Below are 20,839 nucleotides of genomic sequence, written 5' to 3'. Positions count from 1 at the left end.
TTACTCTGTGTAGGGTACAGGCCCACCATGGGAGAGGCTGTTTACTTTCACTCTTAAACTAACATTTAACAGCTTCTGTGACCACTCCTGGTTACTTCCACTGGGTTAAAAAGGTGATGGGAGATCATTTGGTGACATCTTTGTTTGTTTCATCACCACTTTTGGTGCCGATTAGAATTGTCTCCTGACTTTTTCCCTTCTAAAATTTGGCAAACAAATTAGTTATGCACGCACAGAATGTCCGCCATGGGAGAAAGTCTTATTTAAGACATGTTTGATGTAACTTTCCTATCCTATCATCAATACCCATAGTCACCCATGTTTATTTGGTAAGAAAATTAAGCGCAACAGAGAAGCATGCTTATCAAACTATACACTAAACCAACATAATCCGCCATATAGGATTTTTGCAGATGTGATCATTGCTTAGAATGTTCTACAGTCTTTGTCCCTAAAGTTGTGTTCTGTTTTTAGTGGTGAACAAGTTGTTTCTGTACAGACAGGGAGCTACGACAAAGAGATGCAGCAGTGTAAAACAGAAACAAGAAACTTCGACAGGAAATGTAATCCAGATGAAGATACTACATTCTGTCTTATTTTACCGGTGTGTTGTCAGGAATTTGTGCTGTTGTACTTACCATATGCATTTTGAGTTACATCACAGCATTTCTATTCCGGTTATATACTACGCCAGCAACTTTTTTTTTTTCCTAATTTCAATAATGTTTACATTTAACCTTTAGAGACTTGAAGCCTGCTTGTCTTTGCTGTTACCACGAGGTACTGCAGCTGTATACACACTCAGGATTTCATGTAGCAGATCGTCAGTGTTGCATTAATATCTATGTGCACTCACAAATCGGACCCAAAATAGATTAACATGGACATACAAAAAGAAAAAGGCTCACACACATCTGCTAATTTTTTACATTAAAAAGCTGTTGTTGGTTGTTTCCGCAAAGGAATCAAGGACTTACAATTTAACTTTTACAAAGAAATTCCAGAGATTAGTTTGATGAATTACGAGTTGGGCATGTTTGAAGTCACTAAAAGTTTTGTGTCTGCGCTGAAATCAATGGAAAAACAACTCCTGCCAGGAATGTTCTAAATCCAAAAACTTGATGTTCTTTGGTTTGGTATGCTTTGGAAAATGGTGGTGAGCAATGTCAAGGAGACACATATTTGTATATTTTAGCCAAAACACATAAAAACCACAAGTACAATTATTAATTGTTCACAGTTGCTGTAGAAGTTCCCCGACATCAGTTTCCATTGAGTCCAAGTTAAGGCTCTGGTGATCAATTCCCAACTCCTGGCCAGTGGAACTGTGTGACTGAATTGGATCCTGACCTCCACAGGTGTGGTAGGTGATCTGAGGGATGAGTGAGCTCTTCCTGGGGTAACATTAGCTCCAGCCAGCTCCCCCAGTGGCCCTGCCCCAATTTGCCCTTTCCTGTCATTTTATCTGTACATCCATTGCAATCTACCTCTGCTCCTCCATTCCACTGGCGGGTCTCCATCGCTGGTCTTCTCAGATGTCAATGTGAAGAGAGAATTAACCCGCTTGAGTTGAACTTCAGTTGGGCTGACTGACAGAGTCCTGACACCCGATTGTAGGCAAAACTGTTTCAGCTTCCTGCCACCCACACCCTCCCACCCTCCAACCTCCGTGGTACCAAGGGCAAAACGAGTGTAGACAATTCACTACACAGATGATCTATTTAGGATGTTCTTCTAATGATGAACAAAGAGACAGTAATTGTTTTTTCCGGACTCAATAGAGAAGTCATTTAAGTTTCCCTAGAAAGTTGCAAAGTCATATTAGATTGTGTTGTTGTTTGAGCCAGAGGGACATGCTGTAGTTGAAAGGCTTTCTGATTAGTAGTTGAGACTTAATGTAGATCCTGTAGGGACAGAGAATTGTACTTCCTCCAAATGTCTGGGTTTAATTAGACCGACCAGCCAGCCAACCAGCTCTTTTTACATTGTCACTTACAGTAGATTTAAAGAAAACTCAGATAGTTGCCAATCTGACCACTTAAAGTGGACCAATCATGCTATATTTGAACAATATATTGTAGGGCCATACCTATATAAAGTATATAAATATAGTTTTTTTTTCAAAATACCAAACAGATCCTGCATTTTAGCCATGCCTCGTTTCGCTCCATTTTGCTCTTTCCAGCCCTGTTTTTGCAGGGGGCTGATTCTGTGAGCTGCAGCTGACCACGCCCCCCCTGCAGGAGAGGGGAGCGTGCTCTGATCAGCTGCTGGGCTGTCAGAAGAGGGGGGGATCTCCGTCCTCCGTGTTTTATTATATTATTATATAGAGTCGTTATTCATTTGTTTTAAAGCTCAATAAATAACAAAGAAGACCTTTGACCGGCACTTTTCTAATTTTGTCCGGAAGATTTAAACTTTAACGGACATCTTGACCGGCGAAAAAAAAACTAACTGAAACTCTGCCGCACGGTCCCCTCGTTCCTTGGAAGAGGCGGGGTGGAGAGGTGGGTGTTTTTCGCTGCTTTTGTGGCAGACTACAGCGCCACTTACAGGCCTGGCATATGTACTACAGCGTCTCCAGTGCTTTCGAGCAGCAATGGCCGGCCGTGGCCCCACCCCACATTCCCCTGATAGGTGGAGAGTTGGCCCAATAGCCGTAGCGCCACCGTCCTGACGTCAGTAACGTGTTCAAATCTGGATCAGTTTTTATCAGATCCGTTGCAGCCCCATTTTTAGAGATTTGGGTATGGAGGAAAATAGAGAGGGTTGTGTTTTCTGACACTTGGTGAGTTCCCTGGAACACCGGGGACACATATTCATGTATAAAAGACGTACAAAAGTGCATTTTGCATGATAGGTCCCCTTTAAGCTAAAATGTGCAGAGCTTTCAAAAGTGTTCAGTACGATAGAAGTGTACAAATATTTGCATGCTCACCATGTATTACCACTCTTACTTTGCTTATTCAACCAGTCATGTCCTTATTTAACTGGTAACTCAATCACTTAATAGAATAATTACAAAAAACACAATAAAGTAATCGACCCAGGAACACTTGACATTAATTTAAGCAGAAGAAACTGCTTAAACACATCAGTGTTTGGTAATCTGAATAGGACTTGAATCATTTGCGAATCATCTATCATTTGCATTCCTGCCAAAAGCACTATAAACATGTTTCCACATGTGCTCATTCCATAGCAAAGCTGCCAAACAGCAGTCAAGCACTGCTGAAAGGAGGCTTATCACAGCCCTTCATGATTTTCGTTGACAAATAAATAGTTTTGTTCCTATTCAAGGTAATATGTGGCTTTACTGTAGCTACACTCATTGCAGTTCGTTATTATTCCATATATGTTATGTATAATGTATTGTGTAAGATTATATGCACATTTTGAACCAGTGTTTCCGGGCCCCGCTGAAACTTGTATTTGCGTACTTTCACAAAGACGAGAGGGTGTGTGGGACACAATCTGATTAGTGTGTGTGTGTGTGTGTGTGTGTGTGTGTGTGTGTGTGTGTGTGTGTGTGTGTGTGTGTGTGTGTGTGTGTGTGTGTGTGTGTGTGTGTGTGTGTGTGTGTGTGTGTGTGTGTGTGTGTGTGTGTGTGTGTGTGTGTGTGTGTGTTGTGTGTGTGTGTGTGTGTGTGTGTGTGTGTGTGTGTGTGTGTGTGTGTGTGTGTGTGTGTGTGTGTGTGTGTGTGTGTGTGTTATGTGGACCTGAGCTCTGAGCTTTAAAAGTGTGTGTGGACTTGCAGACCTCAGCTAGGAGATGTAATCTGATTTGCAGAAATGAACGGGTCGTTTCACATGACTGGTTTAAAGGACCACTGGCGCAAGGTTGTGCCAGCGTCCCTAACTGGTTTGTGTGTGTTTTTGTGCATGAGCTTGACGTGTGTGGAATAGCTCCATGCATGTGTGCTTGCATGCTATACACCTACATGTATTTATTTGCTTTCTCAAGTGCCCCTGCAGAAATATGAGCATGTCTTAGTGCAGGCCACTAAACAGTAGAGATAGAAAGGTGTTGAAGTTTGCTACGCAATTATTCCATTGTTCTTGTTTTTAAATCAGATTTATTTGGGAAAGGTTGCATGGAAGTAAAGCCACTGCTAATTAACAGCCCATTACACATCTGGAATAAAGTACAGCTCTGCTTTTCACTCTGATGCAGTTTGCAACTTTCTGTTTACACTTCTCTTATAATCACAGCTTTATTTTAAACTAATGGACCATCAGAAATTATATCAAATAATTGAAATCATCCTGTAGCCTCAGCCCTCTTTAGAGGACTACTGAGATTAAATCCCCTTAAAGCCTCGCCTCGGAAACCTCTCTGTTTTTAAGCATTGTTTGTTGATGTTTTTTTGGGGTGGAGATTCTCTGCTGGATGTGGTCCATCATGTGATTTTCATTGGAGGGTGGCCGGAGGAGACGACCATAGTAAAGCAAGTGAGCGTGTGTTTGTGTGTCATCTGGCCTTGTTAATAAAAGCAGGTTGTTTTCCATCTGGGGGTCATCAGTTGTGGTCATCACATACACAAGTGGAAGAAGGGGGCCCTATGAGGTGACGTGTGGCGCCTTGTGTGTGCTTGTTGGTGTGTCTGTGTACATGCTTGTTATACACATAAGCATGGACCGAACGTACACGTTGTGTGTGAGATTGCATCGTGTTCATGCCTGTGTTTGGTTGTGTGCTTTCTCTCCCATGTGTGGAGAGCTCATAAGCAGGATGATGCAGTGAGCAGGAAGCACTGATCCCATCAGGCATGTCAGCAGGGGCAGTTTTTCATAAAGTAGTAATCTCACCACACAAAGGGGTGTCCAATATAAGAGAGCCCCACACCCCTGAGCTAATCAAGACCTGACCAACGCTTCTCCTGGCTTGCCAACCCTCTAAACATTACCTCATCTGGAGGTTTAGCCTAGCCACATGCTGCTCCAGCCTACTGGTCTACATGATAACTCACTTAGCTCAGTACGATAGCTAGAAAAAACAGAAATATAAGAAGGGATATATAAAAGAAATGAGACCAGCACACAACTACCTATGGTGCCTGGTGCCAGGGAAAGGTATTTTAAAAGAGAGAGGAAAGAAAGAATCATTTTACCATGTCCTCAAAAAAACTCTGGGAAGCAATTTGCCGGTATTCAGTTTCTCTCCCCGCTGTCCTGTTATTGCTGTTTTCCCCTCAACTCTTGGAGCCTTCAACCTGAAAGGAGGTTTTTAAGTTCAGGCTTTGTGTCACTCGGAAACAGTGCATTTGTTGCCTAGGTAACAGGTCTGGGACAGTGAAACTAAGAAGCCGAGTGCACCTTTGTCCGGGAATGGATGAAGAGGGACTGGAGCTGTCATTGGTCCAGATAGTACAGCTTTAGTCTTAAATACGTCTAAGAAACCTGTGATCAAGAGAAATGTCTTCATCCAATATCTACCTGAACCTGTTAACCTTATAAAATAAGTCCAACACACTACTACATTTCAAATGGAAAAGCCACTTTGACTGCTTCCCTTTACCTGACCTGCCAGCTACTGTAGAGTTTCACTGAAACCTAGATTTCCAAAAAACAGAGTTGGGTAATCTTCCTCTACTCCAGGTTTAGCTTTTTAAATAGTAGTCATAGATACTGGAGAAGGTCTTGACTCGTGTTGTCATTGTAAAACCAGATTTGGTTGACCAAAAAAGCCTTGGAAAAAAGGCAAAACAGTATTGTGATGTTTAGAGTCATGTAGAAGCACAATGATCCATTATGAGGATTGTCAGAAAATCTTAGAAATGTTGTGTTGCATACTTCATTTTGCTTTCCATTCTTCTGTTCTGTTAATCATCTCATGAATTCTCATATTTATTTTGGACTTGAAGGTTGGAAACCAGTGCTGTTATAATTGTTTTATTCTCATATTCATTTATATAAATATGTGTGTGATTGAAAATGCAAGTTTGGGCAGAACTAGACTTATTGCCATCTGATTTATCCGTTTTTTTGTCCATTTGTTGAACTCTGGAATGAGCTCCTCACTCAATCATTTTGTTCTCCTCCTTATCTTTTTCAGATGATCTCAAGGGAGCACCCAGAAGAGGCTGAGTCATAGAAACATGAACTCAAGAGACTCAACAGGTAGGGATGACTGTTTTGTTGTTTGTTCCTTATTCAGTGGAATATGTGATCACACACAGCGCAGCCTTATTATGAAGTGACAGTTGCTATAAACAACCAGAGTGTGGTACATCCACTGATGAAACAGAGTAGCAATGGTTCACATATATGTGAGACATGATCAGGGTGGTGGCACTGGCACTGGCTTAATTCCCATGTTCTTGCTTTTTTTTTTATTGTGTAACTCAAGTCATGACAGCATGGTAAAGAATGCAGTGGCACAGAGATATCACTTCAAACACGGCGTCTCTCAGGAGCCTCAGATCCTTTCAGTGAAACTGAATGAAGATATGCTTTGATGGCCCACCACAGAGTCGGTGGCTTTCAAAGAAATCTGTTGATGGGCTTGTGCGGGGCAGCCAGCAGGTTGAATGAGTGGTACTGTATACGTGCGCCTCTCAGGGTGGCCGTGGGTGTTCTCAATGGAGGTCAAACATGCTTGACCCCAACATGAGTAGACTTTTTCAATAGATTTTAGGCTCGCATTATCTTTTTTTTCTCCTTCTAGCGGGTTCTCTAGGTAAATGAAGGGGAACAGTGTGTGTGGATGGCAGGCTGCCAGTAGACAGGTACAGTAGATGTGCTGATGAGGGAGGCCGATAGGGGCCATTTTCAGTCGCAGGCCCCAGGCACAGACAGGCGTACACGGGCAGGCTGAGATTCAGAGGCAGGTTGGGACCTGGGTCTGTATGCTGATGCTGCTCTACTGGCTCTGCTCCGAAGTGAGGCATAGGAGAGAAACGTGGGAAGGGAAAAAAACAGAATATAAGTCAAAGGGAGCCATAGAGAAAATCAGGTGAAAGGACGATTGCTGAGTGGTGTTGAAAAAACACAAACAAAAATGAGGGTAGATATAACAGTGTTAACAAAAAGCAGTAGAGTGGCTCTGGCTTAAAGTTAGGAGAAGCAGGCTAGAGAGCAATGATTATGTGTGAGGCCCAGGGGAAGGAGAGAGAGGTGAGGTAGGAGGGACATGAAGAAAGAGTACGCGAGTGAGGCCACATCCTGTACGCTGGTGGAACGTGACTCCTCACAGGTAAGCCAGCTCAGAGGTGCAGACAGGCAGAAAGAAGATGAGGAACACTGATGGATGACTACTTATCCTCTGACATGCCGCTCCTTCCCCAGGCAATGAACAGGCGGGACAAGCCGGTCCCGCCACTTTGGCTGAGTGGAAGTTGCGTGGGCGCAGACGACGTAATGTCATTTTGTTGGAGGTTGTATGCGCAAACACAAGTAAAGCAGACTACAGGTTGTCAAGAGGCCACCTACCTACATTACCTCACCTCGGGTTGCTCTGTGATGTTGTGAAGAAAGCAGATGTTGTACACTGATTAACTCACTTTCATTACACAACATATTCAACAAACTTTTGTACTTGTTGTACAAAACAATTGTTATCATCCTCTTCTTAACTGTTCCTGCACTTCTGAAAAAGAGTGATTTTATCTTTTTCTTTTATCATTGAAATCAGACACTTGCCTAAAGCAATTGTAGGTTTGACATCTCAACTGTGGTTTTATAGTGAAAAGCAGGTGGTTCCAGCTGCCGCGCAGCAAGACTGATTCGTGATTTGTGTCCACACTACTGGAAGCAAAACAGTTTTTGCCACCACTCGTAATGTGATCATTTCAGCTAATGATGAGGCTTTGCGTGGTTCATCCGCTACTTATTCATTATGCCAGTTTGAAACCTCATGCTCTTTTCTGTGTGGAAAGATGGTAACATCAACTAAATCAAAAGGCATTATCGGAAAATAACCTAGCATTGACCAATTCTGGATGTTTTATGAATCTCTGGTTGTTTTAAGTAATGGCACTAAACAGTTACTTTAACATTTAAAAAGTTAAGTTTCCAGAAATGATTAAATCCTCTTATTTACTTCACTAAGGGTATGGGAAACATGTGTCACTGTTCAAGCTGGTGTCTTTTTTCCAAGTGGTTTTTGGCCTCAGTCAATCATTAGTTTGTGTATTATGTTTCTAGGATCATACTGAATCCTGGTTTGGACTGAGGACCAGCATCCCCTGCAGCAGATGTTTGCTCCTGGCATGTCTGCAAACAGCATGAGCTCCATCACTGACAATCTCGCTCTCAGAATCCAACGCCAGCAACTTAGACTTGGAGATGCTGTGAAACAAACTCTGCATGACAGTGCAGTGCGTTCTGCTGCTCAGACATTAAGGAACAGATCAGTCAACACTGTCTGGAGAGGCTCTCATTCGGAAAGTGAACTTGATGAAAGATGTTTATCGCAGTTACCACAATGGATCCACACATTGTTTGACTTTTTCTAAATTGAAACTGGATTAATATTTTCCCATATATATACATCTGCTTTTGATATTCCGTGTTTATTTACGCTGTTGCCCATACACTGCAGTTGTGACATATACTGTGTTATTCTGGATACAGTATGAACAAGTGCTGGAACTGTAAATGGAAAATAATCAAATGGTATTTTCATTTTTAGGTCTGATATTACAGCACGTGCCCATTGCAGCAACATACGAAACTTATATTGCAAAGAGCACAAAACATGTGCACAGTACTGTGTAAAATACATTTGAACAGATAGGATCAAGATTTCCCAGACGATTACTCATTTATTGGAACTTAACCTTCTAATTGTGATCACAAAGAAGCCATTGTAATCAAGGTGCTTATGAATGCAAATCAAAACCATCTACATTTAAAATAGACACTTTGACAGCCTTTGTTGTTTTTCGATTAATAATCCTGTCAAGGAATGCATTCTGATGATGATTTATAGCTCCATAACTTTAGTTGTGTCTGTGAAACCTAACAGAAATAAAGAACTTGTATCCAAGCTGCTGTCTGTTGTTTTTTATTATTACAACTGCAGATCTATGAGATGAACAACCAATAAGATGCTTTTACGATGTTCGTTAAGTGTGTGAATATGCGTTTAGGATTAGTCATGCTGGCTTCATTACTAGCTGGGCAAGTATGTGCTAATCGTCTGCAAGGAGGACTATCAGGTGATGTATCACTCTTTTTTTCTCTCTCTCCTGCTCAGGCAGTAAGAAGCAGAGTAAAAGTGAAGTGAAATTGGAATTATGTGACATTTAAATATTGATTATCTGAACTGCTTATGGAAATCAGAGTTCTACTAATACTAATGTGACAATGGGTCAAGATTATAGTCTTTCAACACTTCTTAAAATGTTTTGTGCAATAAGCTCATTTACTTATATATTTTCTAGGAGTACAAATGAAAATAGAAAGTGTGTTTGCTGCTTGGTTCAGTTTCTGTAAAGCTTCTATGTATGATGTTGTTGGAGAAGTGCTTAATGTCACAGTCTAGGTCAAAATGAACAAAATTAAACTGCAGGGAGTTTTCACTACTTTGTGCATGAAAATCAGTTTAAGCGAGTTTAACATTTTAACACTGACTTCCCATTCAACTGTCTTTCACTGTCAATTTCAGCTGTGATTCAATAAGGTTCGGCTCACGAGGGGGGAGCTACAGGCCCTGCGGGGGATGGGGTGCGGGAGTGCGGGGAAGCAGAGTTGCTAAGGGGGTAATTATTCCTCGAGGGGTTGCTTATTGTTGTCTTTCTCTCTGCGATAAAACAAAGCGGACCGGGTTAGGCTCCTATAGCAGTGTGCTCGGGCTTTTATTCTGGCGCTTGACAATGTTCTGACAAGTTGTTCAAAGCATCATGGGGATCATATTAAGAATCAAATTTGTGAGGGACAAGGTCATCTCCATCTGTAAAAGAAAAGGGGTGTGAAGGCCCCGGCGCTGATGTTTTGAAAGTTGAGTTTCATGACATCTTTATGGCCCTGCTTATGGTCAACAACATTAGCATGTCCACAATGGACTTCCCTACTTGCCTGCCTCCCCCTCTTTTATTTTTCTCCCCCGCTTTTTCTCACACACATACACAGCTCAGGGGAAAAATGACCTCTCTGCAGCTCTCAATTCACCGCACTTCTATAGCCATGAATGGACCGGCTCAACAAAAGGTGACATAATTTTCTCAGGGTTTGATTGGCCCCCTCCATGCCACAAGATGACATCATGCAAACCCCCTCCTTCTCCAACGCATCACAACCAGCACAAGCACACCAACCCTCCCCTCCATGTTCTTGGATGCTGGGTTCCCAAGACAACAGAGTTAGGCCCTGGCTGTGGGGCAGGACTTGGCAGTAATTTGCAGCTTGGCTGTCCATAATGAGCTCAGGCGGCGTTGCTCTTGTGTTTGTGGTAAACAATCTTCGGAAATGATAGAAGAAGGGAAGGGATAATATATATTTTTCATTCTTCAAATATCTTCTTTTAACCTTTCCTTTATAGGGACCATTAATGTAATCTTCTTCAATGACACATGTATTACAGCAAGAATTGTCAAGCCACAAACTTTTAATGTCAAGCACGAGCTTTTTGTCAACTGCCGAGCTCTCACTTGAAGCTCGGCCAAGTGTCATTGTTTCTCACTTTCTCTCTCATGAGGTTCAAGTGGTGTGTGTGTGTGTGTGTGTGTGTGTGTGTGTGTGTGTGTGTGTGTGTGTGTGTGTGTGTGTGTGTGTGTGTGTGTGTGTGTGTGTGTGTGTGTGTGTGTGTGTGTGTGTGTGTGTGTGTGTGTGTGTGTGTGTGTGTGTGGTGTGTGTGTGTGTGTGTGTGTGTGTGTGTGTGTGTGTGTGTGTGTGTGTGTGTGTGTGTGTGTGTGTGTGTGTGTGTGGAATGGAATAGGGTTGCCTTAGAAGAGGGAATAATTAATTGAGACAAGTTTCTTCAATTTGCCCTAAATTTAGTTTTATTTTCATCCTTATCCATCTTATCAGGGATATCTGCTCTGATTGAGAAATATGAACTTTTACCCTCTATTTAACAATATACCCACAATCTGAAAAAGTACAGTAATTGGGGTGTTCCTCCGTTTGTCACTGTATGGTGTCAAGTAACAAGTTCTGGGTATTGGCTGACTTGCTCAGCTCGGTTCAACCTGTGACCCTGACTAATGAATGTCACTTTTCAAGCTGGTTTTGCATCCAGGAATATTAAAGGCATAGTACAAGATGAGTATCACACACATACAAATGGCCATTTCCCCTTGGAATTGTTGTTAATGAGGATAATTTAAAGTGAGGTTGACATGCAGATCCGGAGCCAAACCTTATTGGTTCCAAAGACTCCTTCAGCATAGACGCCTTGAAGCGCACTCCAAACCATTTCCTCAAATTGGAGCTGCATCCCAAAAAGAAAATGACACAATTACTTCTTGGTCTTGGGGTATGGCCACCATTTTTGTTGAACGTTACATTGTATTAGAGTCATGTATGGTCGTGCTTATATATACTGGTTTTAATGGGAAAAGACAATCATTTTCTACTTTTGCTTTTCCCGTACAGCCTTCTGTCTTTATCTTGCCCATCATGCCAAGTCTCTATTCACTTTAAAGTGCACCTCATTAAAGCTTTCATGCTTTCCTTTTCTTGCTGTTCCTTGTGGTGTTTTGTGATTAACTGTGGTGTGCCGGGTTGGCCCCTCCTTGGACTTTGTTGGAAGAGAGCATAGCTTTGGTGGGTTTGTGAGCTTGGATGAGCGCTGACTGTATCGGTTACCTCTGGCATGTTGGGAGTGCGTGGGCTCCCATCGCCTATGACGTTGATTCACTCTCAATGCACAGGAGAGATGGTGGGAATCCACTTCTTTTCTTTTTCTCTGTATTTTCCACAATTGTTCTTTACAGATGATTTACCTTGAGTTTATTATGACAATATTTTCCCAAAGTTAAAAGTTACAACATAAATCCGGAGTAAATTGATAGGGACAATAAGGTTACATACTTTCCAAAAATCATAAAAGATGCAGCGACCTTTGTGGTTTATTCATGGTGACAGCCTTGATTGGCAAGGTGACATAGAGGAGGCAGTTGCATGGGAAACCATCCCTCAGTCTGGGCACCCTCTCCATCCCGCGCCTCTCTCGCTCTCTCTCTTAATCCCCATTGAGAAGGGGAAGGGGAGACTCGGGAAGCAGGAGAGGATGAAGAGGAGGAGGGGAGCAACAGAACAGGCCAAAGGCTTCACTGACATCCATGGGAATCTGCAGATCCATTCAGTCGTAATTATTAGCATCAATGCAGAGAGGCAGTGGCAAGGCGAGGGGCGGGGGCAAGGGGGTGTGGGAGAGTTTTGGGGGTGCGGTTGGGCGGGATGAGGGGGTGTCAGTCCAAGATGGAAATCAATCACCAGAGGAGCCAAGAGGTTGTAATGAGAGAGAGAGAGAGAGAGGTGTTGAACAGGGTTACTTTCCATTATAGCAAAGACGATGTGAGCAGCATTTGTCAGCGCAGCATTTCCCTTTCCTTGGTGTCTGGTCTCTGGAGAAGTGATTACGAGAAAGGAAATATTTATAGACAGAGGAACTAAACAGTACATCATCAAATATGAAGTCAGTGTACATGACCATTTGATCTCTGATTAAGTCAGTTGCCATTTGGTTTTTATGTTGTAGGTCAAACATGACTGAGAGTAACCTTTAATGAATTACAGTCAATGCTGATTCACTGCAAGTCCTTTTATATTAGGAATTTAACTCAATGTATCCAGTATTGTTGAATTGCCTACGATGACACTTTTGTCATGTAGTTATATCAGAGGATTTTCTGATGGATGTGTGAGGGTAAAATAATTCATGGTCTCGCGTGCTTCCTGCCTGTCTGCATGAAATGAAGCAACATGGTGAAAGTTCTCAAGTCAGGGATGCCAGCCCTCTGTCCCCTCTACATCATACATCACCCTGACTGGCTATTTCACTCCTGGATTCAGAATTCCTCCTGATCAACCACCTCAAACACTTTGGGTTGTCCCTGCTTGGTGAGAACGTCACTCCGAGCTTGCTGAACACCACATTTTGTACTTTTGCCAACTAGCCGCAGAGACAAGTATGCCCGATGGAATTATGACTAATGATTTTTTATTTTCTCCCTTTCTTCATTTGAAACTGTAAAAAAACAACTTCCAGCTGAGGGTATTTCAGCACTGCAGCTAGTAGTGCCTGCCTGACCTTTCACTGATTGTCAAAGAGGAAGGATCTGATTTAAATGGAAGACAGTTTTTAGAGGTGCGTTTTGAGTGTTGCTCATTGCTTCTCACTGTGAAAGAAAGGTCATGTCACAGGTCAGGTCAGCACTTATTCTCTCCCTTAGAAGGTCTGGTGATACTCTGGAGTTTACCTTGGGAAAAACAGTCAGATAGAGATGTCTCATTATGCTGCCGGTGAATTTAGACAGAGGGTGTCAACATGTCAGCTTCAGGGATAACAGATTTCTTCTTGTGAAGCTGTCAGAAAGAAATGTTACAATAAGTTAGCTATGTTATTTGTGCGATATGCTTGCAGCATTACAGGCTTTGAAGATAAACAAACATAAATTATATTCTGAAACCTCAAATAATGCCTAATGTGTTAACAACAAATTAATTTTCTTTATCTCAAGACTAATGCCCAGAAAACACATACTTATATTTAAATGTACAGTGCCTCTAGTATAAATATAACTCATGTTAGGTATAGTTTCTTTTTGTATAATGCTCTTTAAGGCCTGAATTTTGAACTCAAGTAGGTATATATTGTGATTTGAATAACTCCCAATGTTATTTGTCTTTTTTAGAGTTATAACTTGTGATTTCAGTGTATCTCATACATTTCTAGCCGTTCTTTGCCTCCCACGCTGCAGGAATCCTCTGGTCGGAGAAAAGAGTGACCCCTTGACCCACACACACAAAGTTCCTTTTTACATGCAGCACTTGAATTTCGTCTCCTTATGTGTAGAGTTGGCAGAGGGGTGAGGAACAACGAAAAATCACACGGTCATCTATCACAATGAAAGCACGGACAAGATGGTGGTGGTGTGTCACTCACGCAGTGACTCTGATGTTTCTCCCTTGTCTTCCTGTACAAAGTATGAACCATTTGAACTGAGAGCATTAAGGTATTGCACAAACATAGACATGAATCTCACAAAGCCAATCCCAGTTCCAGATAAGACCTGTCATTCCTGGGTTTGGGATGGTTGATAGCCATCAGCTCTAAGGGTAGTCAGGTCCTGTTTACAAAGACAGTGAGGCCCTCAGCTCCAACACACACTTCTGCTTCAACCCCGTCACACATGTACGTATACCGTGATAACTATCTCCCCTCCATTTGCACACAGCCAAGGACATAACAAAGATATGAACAAAATCGACACCATCTACGCCTTTCCCACCTTCTGTCAGGGACCAATGCATACTGATAGTTATGTTTTTTATACGGAAAAGTGAATGAGCAACAGGACGCATTATAAATTCAAACTGCTGCTTTGATTTTAATGAGTTGATATTTAGGCTGCTAATAACGACACCAAAGAGGCTAAAGGTTCAACCTAGCATTTATCCTCTAGTCAAAAAACAGAGGAAGCCAAGACTACATTGGGGCCTGCTTTTTTATCTTGAAACTCAGGGTGATCAAAATACTGCAGACTCAGGGTTTTTCTTCACTTGCGTTTGTATTTCAAAGGCAGCTTTGTCTTCCTGTTCATCCTGTTGGAAATGTAGCCCAGAAAGTTGACGATTTGTGATCTTATCAGTGAGCCCTTGAATGTTCTTGTCTTCGCCAGAAATTCAAAACGCTTCCTTCTTCATCTCAGCTCTGGGGTCAAAACATTCATAATTCTATAGGGGATATCATGTTAAATACATTTGAGATGGTTCGACATGTTACATAATTATCACATTCACAAGTTATTTATTCTTTCAATAAATGGAAATTGACCAGTTCTGAGATCTCAAAGTCTGTTTACTTAATAGTTTTTAACATTTTACTTTTCTAGTTTCCTACCTCTAAATGTCATGCAATTAGATATGTTGAATATAATATCTGATTTTATCTAGTTAAAAGCTACCAAAATTGGTGAATTAAGTTACTGTAAGTATAACTCTGATCTAATTTTTCTTAAACACAGAGTTTCTGTTTACATTGAATGTTACTCAGAGCACATATGTGTCTCATTAAAGATAACAAATGTGATTGATGTATTTAATTCCTCACAAAACTTATAAAAAGGCCTATTGAAAAAAAACATTTGAAACCTTCGTTTTTGTTCTTCTTCCCTTTGTGCCTTTTTGGCAAAAAAAAAGCATCTCACATTCTCTCCACATATAGTTTCATGAAACAGTGTGAAGGCTTGGCATCCCCCACATGATATGTGTGAATGTGGAACCACAATGGTAACAAACAAAAACAGGGACCCTCTCCTTAAAACATGGCTCCATTACAAAAGTGGCACAGTTCAGTACAGCGTTTAGTGAAATGAAACATTTATTTTCGGTGCATATGGTAAAGCAAAATGGGAGTAGATTTTGTATTGGTAATCTCTTCAATGTTGACACTTTAATGTCCTCCAATGATGATGCTAATTATAAATTAAATCAATTATTTTATGGACATTTTAAAAACATCTGTCGAGTATTTCTAGAAATTAAGCTCTGTGTGTTTTAGCAGTTCAGAAGTGTCTGGACACGACTCAGAAAGTCAATTTCCTAAAACAACACAGTAATTGCGCTGCGCTTTTCCCCTGAGTTTCTTTTACTGTGCTCAGAAACAAACATCAATTCACTCATTCGAGGGGATTTTATTTGGATAGAGAATTGCTTTGGCCTTTGTCCAGTCAGAGAGAGTTCTGAAGTAAAGTGCAGCGGTAGCGTCTGTTAGTGGCAACATATGACGCATAATACAAGCTGATCAGGAAAGGTGGAGCAGTAAAATCCCCCCTTTTCAGTCCCAAAAGCCAGACCCTTTGAATATGGATGTGTTGTGTGACACATTCATATGCTGTGGCACGTTTTGATTTTTTTGCGGCCTTTATAAACATACATCAATGGCTGACGGTGAGTGTGGTTTTAGGTTGGGTGCCTGGCGTTACTAACTCAAGACTGTGCAACATTTTCCAGCAGTTGGCTATTCTCTCTCTGGACATGTCCAGCCAGCCTCTTCTGAAAGTCTGGTTGATAGACTTCTGTGCCTTAATGCTGCCTTGAGAAAATGCAGGAACTTCTAATTGCGAATTTGTTGCTTTGTTTGCGTGCTTCTCTCAGGCGTGTTTAATATAACTATTCAACAAATGCCTGTTTGATTCAGCTCTTGCTGTGAATGCAAAGTTTTATTGTTCTCATTGCTGGATAAAACATTTTCCCACGTTGAATCCTCCTGAGAGTGGCCATTAGCAAATAGTCCCATCCACACCTGCAGCAGTTTTAATGACATTGTCATCATTGCAGGGGAGTGTAATATGGCACCTGCTGGGATCAGGCACATTTTCTCATGGGATAGAAAACAAATATCTTCTGGTCTAATTAGAAATCACACTCAAAGAATAAAGGTAATATAATTGAAAAAGCAGCATACTTATTATCGACTCTTCTTACCCAGTTGCACAACCATTGTTCACCAACTACATTTAAGAGACCTAACTAAAATCAATCTGATCACACTGTACTGTCCCTTGTACTGAGAATCATACCATTAAATGCTTCTTACTCAAGTCAAGCTGTCTTCTTGTTTTGATACTTCTTCTCAAATGTCATGCAATGATTTAAGGCACATGGGAACTCCCCTGAGAGAGGGACAGCAAGAGCGGGACTTATTCAGTATAGAAGTACAGTAAATGACAGGGATTTTGTGGTGATGAGGGGGGGAATATTCAGCTCAGCTATCTAAAGAATCCCTCCAGCATAGCTACATTTCTGTTTATGTGTTTACAACCAGGGCACAGAGCTGATAGACATGGGTGTGAAGCTGCGGCCTCACAGCTGGAGCCAAGCTTTGCATATCACATGATTAAGAGCTCATGTGATGGCCATAATGACAGCGGTGGTGGTGGGGTTATGGAGAGGTTACGACCGGCAGAGTAAGAGCAACAGTTTATTGACACTGGGGGGACCAATTAACTGTGACACCACAATATTTTTTTCGAGTTTTCATATTCAGAACTTACTCTGAAATTGGTGTAATTTAATGCCATTTAAAGGCACACAAATGGGGGAAATGGTTTTATATGAACATAGAAAGTGCTTAGTATGATTGATTACAATCAGTGTGGGATGAATAAATGCAAGTGAAAGAGTATGTCTTGGGATTGTAGCACATCCTGTCAGCTGAGCTCCCTCCCTCCCTCTGTTGCTCCTCTTAACAGCTGGTGCTCCCATGCATGCTGGTTGATGTGTGGGTTGAAGGGGTCTCTCCTCTGGGTGTCCAGATGAATCTGGGCTCGGCCTGGAGTAGTGCTCTGGGGTTACCTGACCTTTTGACCCCTTGGTTAACCTCTCAACTTCATCTCTCCCCAGGGCCAAACACATAGCCATACTGAACGCATTAACCCACTGACCCCCCTCTGTCCTGCTTATTGATACACATGGCACTTCATCCTAACTCAGTAGTAACAATAGCTATTATCTGCCTCAAGACACTCATTTGCAAATAATATGAAATGTACAATATGCGGTATGATGAAGTATTTGAGGTGACCACGAAAGGAGGCACTGCATGCTCAGAACATGCAACTGCTGAGTGGACAGGGGCAGTTTAGGACACAGTCACGCTGACAGCAGGCTCAAAGTCTGTTTAGCCAGACTTAGCCAGAACTGTTCAGCAGCTCCTGATCGGAGTTGAAGGCTCAGTCTCCGGGCCTGTAGGCTGCAGGACTGCCAGGCTGGTCAGGTGGAAGGCTCGCGGCTGGGTGACTGCCGCGGGGTAGCACCACTCCTCCCTCAGTCCCTGATCTGCCCAGCGTGCACAGGACTTAGGGCAAAATCTGGGGATTATCTCCGCTGCACTTCCACCCCTACCACCCACTGCCTCCCCGCAACGTAACACCATGCAGTCCTCCACCTCCTCCCTCCTTCACTTTCTGTCCTGCACCTGCACAAAGACACGGGACTGGACACACACACATAAACACATACACATTTATTTAAATGACTGAGGAGTTGAAGTCCTCTGGCATTATAAGTACACATTTCAAACAGTCCCTGCTTTTGTATGAGCAGCCTTCACGGTCAAACACTTTCTGTGAAATGAATGGATGTTTGCCAAAGGTGCATGAACGGAAATGCTTTATTGTTCTTGTTTTAAATATATAACTCACCAGCGACAGACAAGTAACATAACTTGTTTTTCATGTTCTTCCTCAGTGGTTACTCGCCCACACAGTCATTCATCACTCACTAATCAACTCAGCAACTCAGACAGCATTTGCAATGAGACATATAATGTGCGATTGACATGTCAAAATACTTCTTTTGACAGTTTTTGTCTTTTTACATCAATTAAATATGACCTAACACTTACCTTTTTGTTCATGTACAAACATTTCTTTACTTTTGGTGTAGCCGTAAAGTTACTTTAATTTAAGTGTTTGACATAAGTGGTGCAGCCTTTAAAAGTGGTTTGCATGATTAGACAGATCTTTGTATTTGTTAAGGGTTTAGAATGAATACTTGTTGTGAAAGAGATTATAGAGTGCACCAAAGGCCCCTACCTTACTCTCTGTACGGCCTCTCTCCACAGGACATGTCTTTAAAAGGGATCTTGTGTTTCATATCCCCATAACTCATGGCCTACTGTGTGCTCTACCTCTCCTGTTTCTGTCACTCTGTCTTTCTGCTTTTCTTCCTGTCTCATACTAAATAAAACACCTCACTCGTGCTAATGTGCTGCCTTCACTTATGATGTCATGTGAGTGTTGACAAGAATCTTCTCTCTGTGTCGGTTAAAAAAGCAAACAGTAGCTGAATAAGATGACTACTGATAGAGACACTATAAAAAACAAATCAGCCTTTCACAATCAGATTACATCAGCTAGCCTGTAGCTGACCCTGCGAAGCAACAACAAAAGGCCACAGAGAGATACAAATCAAGCGGATTCATATAACATTTAAGATAAAGTGATTCAGATCTGGTTAACAAAATAAGGCATAAAAAGATGAAAGATATTACTTCATCATGTTGGAATTGAGATGTGTCTAATTCAATTATATTCTCATTCTGCACCATCAATTGTGTATTTTCTCTAATACAGACCTAAAGCTGCAGTGTTGCAGCTGTGGGGTGGGATCTACTTGGCACAGTGACATACGTTTTTGTGTTAAAGCTGAAGTCAGAGAGATGTATACCGTTCCATGTGCATTTCATTGCATGGTGTTGATATTGCATATCAAAATGTTGTATTGGAAGTCAAATGTATGTCAAGAAAAAATGTTTTGTAATGTCTCCTCTGCTCAGGCTTGGACAAGCTAAACAAGTTAAAATGGCCTCCAAGAAAGTGGATGTGTGGGGACATGTTCTCATGGCGCTGTCTGCTGCAGGCTTTGGCTCAGACTCCACGCTAGAGGTGGCAATGTGTGTATGCATGTGTGTACGTACATCCCCCTGTATATTCGAGGGGCAATGGGAGGAGTGGCAGGGAGCACAGACAACAAATCATGGGCCCGATGCCAGGGGAGATAATGACACTGGTGCAAAGGATTTTGGGTAATTAGGGTGCTGGAAACTGTGGAAAAAATGATGTCATCAAGTCGTTTTGGCTGCTATCTAGAACCACTGGTTTCATGGAAGGTGGCAGCTTTAACTTGAGGAGCAGAAAAAAGGGGGAGGAAGGAGAGATAAGGAGTTGGAAGGTGCTCAAGGAGGATGTAGGTGAGGAGGAGGGGAGGGGAGTTTACACAAGTTCGTGCACACAGGGAGGCCTGTGATGGATGTGATATGGAAGGGATTACGTGTTATTTTGCTCGTTCTTGGTATGCTCCTGTGCACAAGGCATATGGCATATCTATATGCAGAGCATGGTGGCAGAGCCTTGTGTACTGTCAAGGAGATTTATCCTCTCTTACTGCATCGCCCTCCCCTGGCCCCTTTATAAAACATTTTGCATGCACGTAGCCACTGCACCCCTCCCTTTACCTACCTGTGACTGCAACCACATTACCCTCACACACTGCTGGCAAAAGGCCACGGAGGCAATGTGCAGACCATATTTGCATGCATTGCTGAATACACACCACACCTGACAGACAACTTGGCAACAGCATTGCATTACTTTTCAACAGCAAATTATAGCATGGTCATCTCTTGATCCAGGTTACATTTCTGAAATGTAAAGAGTAGAAATCAGTAGACTTTAGACCAGCATCTCTGGTCTCAGTTATGCGGTTTGATTTTTATCAACCAGACACATACAGTACACCTCAAACAGAAACAGGAAGTATTGTGGGTAATACAGGAAGTTCAGATAAAGACCTTAACTCTGGTGGTTCAGCGAGATCAGGATTAACAAAAGACAGCAAACATTTCTACAGTAGGTTTGAAAGAGACTGCTTGGTTTCAGGTTTGGCTTGCTTTAATCTTTTATTTGCTGCCCTGCTGTTGGCAGGGCACATTGAGCAATCCCTTTTGTTCAAAGCTTACAGAGGACTTAACAAGAACAAACAACCTTAGTCCATAGAACTTAGAAATGTGATTGAGATTCACAATGCATGATGGAAAAGCAGATATATGTAATCATTGGACATGATAACCTTTGCACCTTATGTGTGCACCTTTAAGGTATCATTTGGATCTTGAATTGAGCGCGGCCTGCAGTTTGAGGTGAAACCCAAGGCCTTAAAGTGTAGGT

General features: G+C 42.0%; 1 long non-coding RNA gene across 1 annotated transcript in view; it reads left to right on the top strand.

Moving 5' to 3' along the window:
• The window catches only part of LOC117492708, a 56,341-nt gene extending 47,353 nt beyond the window's left edge, over positions 1-8,988 (top strand). Inside the window, exons 3-4 of the long non-coding RNA XR_004556884.1 lie at positions 6,055-6,119; positions 8,145-8,988. This is a non-coding gene — a long non-coding RNA (uncharacterized LOC117492708). The remainder of the gene's footprint in view (positions 1-6,054; positions 6,120-8,144) is intronic.
• Positions 8,989-20,839: the final 11,851 nt, after the last annotated feature.

This window comes from Trematomus bernacchii, unplaced genomic scaffold, assembly GCF_902827165.1.
Source record: "Trematomus bernacchii unplaced genomic scaffold, fTreBer1.1, whole genome shotgun sequence".
In the NCBI taxonomy this organism is placed as follows: domain Eukaryota; kingdom Metazoa; phylum Chordata; class Actinopteri; order Perciformes; family Nototheniidae; genus Trematomus; species Trematomus bernacchii.
This window is presented reverse-complemented; position numbering and strand designations above follow the sequence as displayed.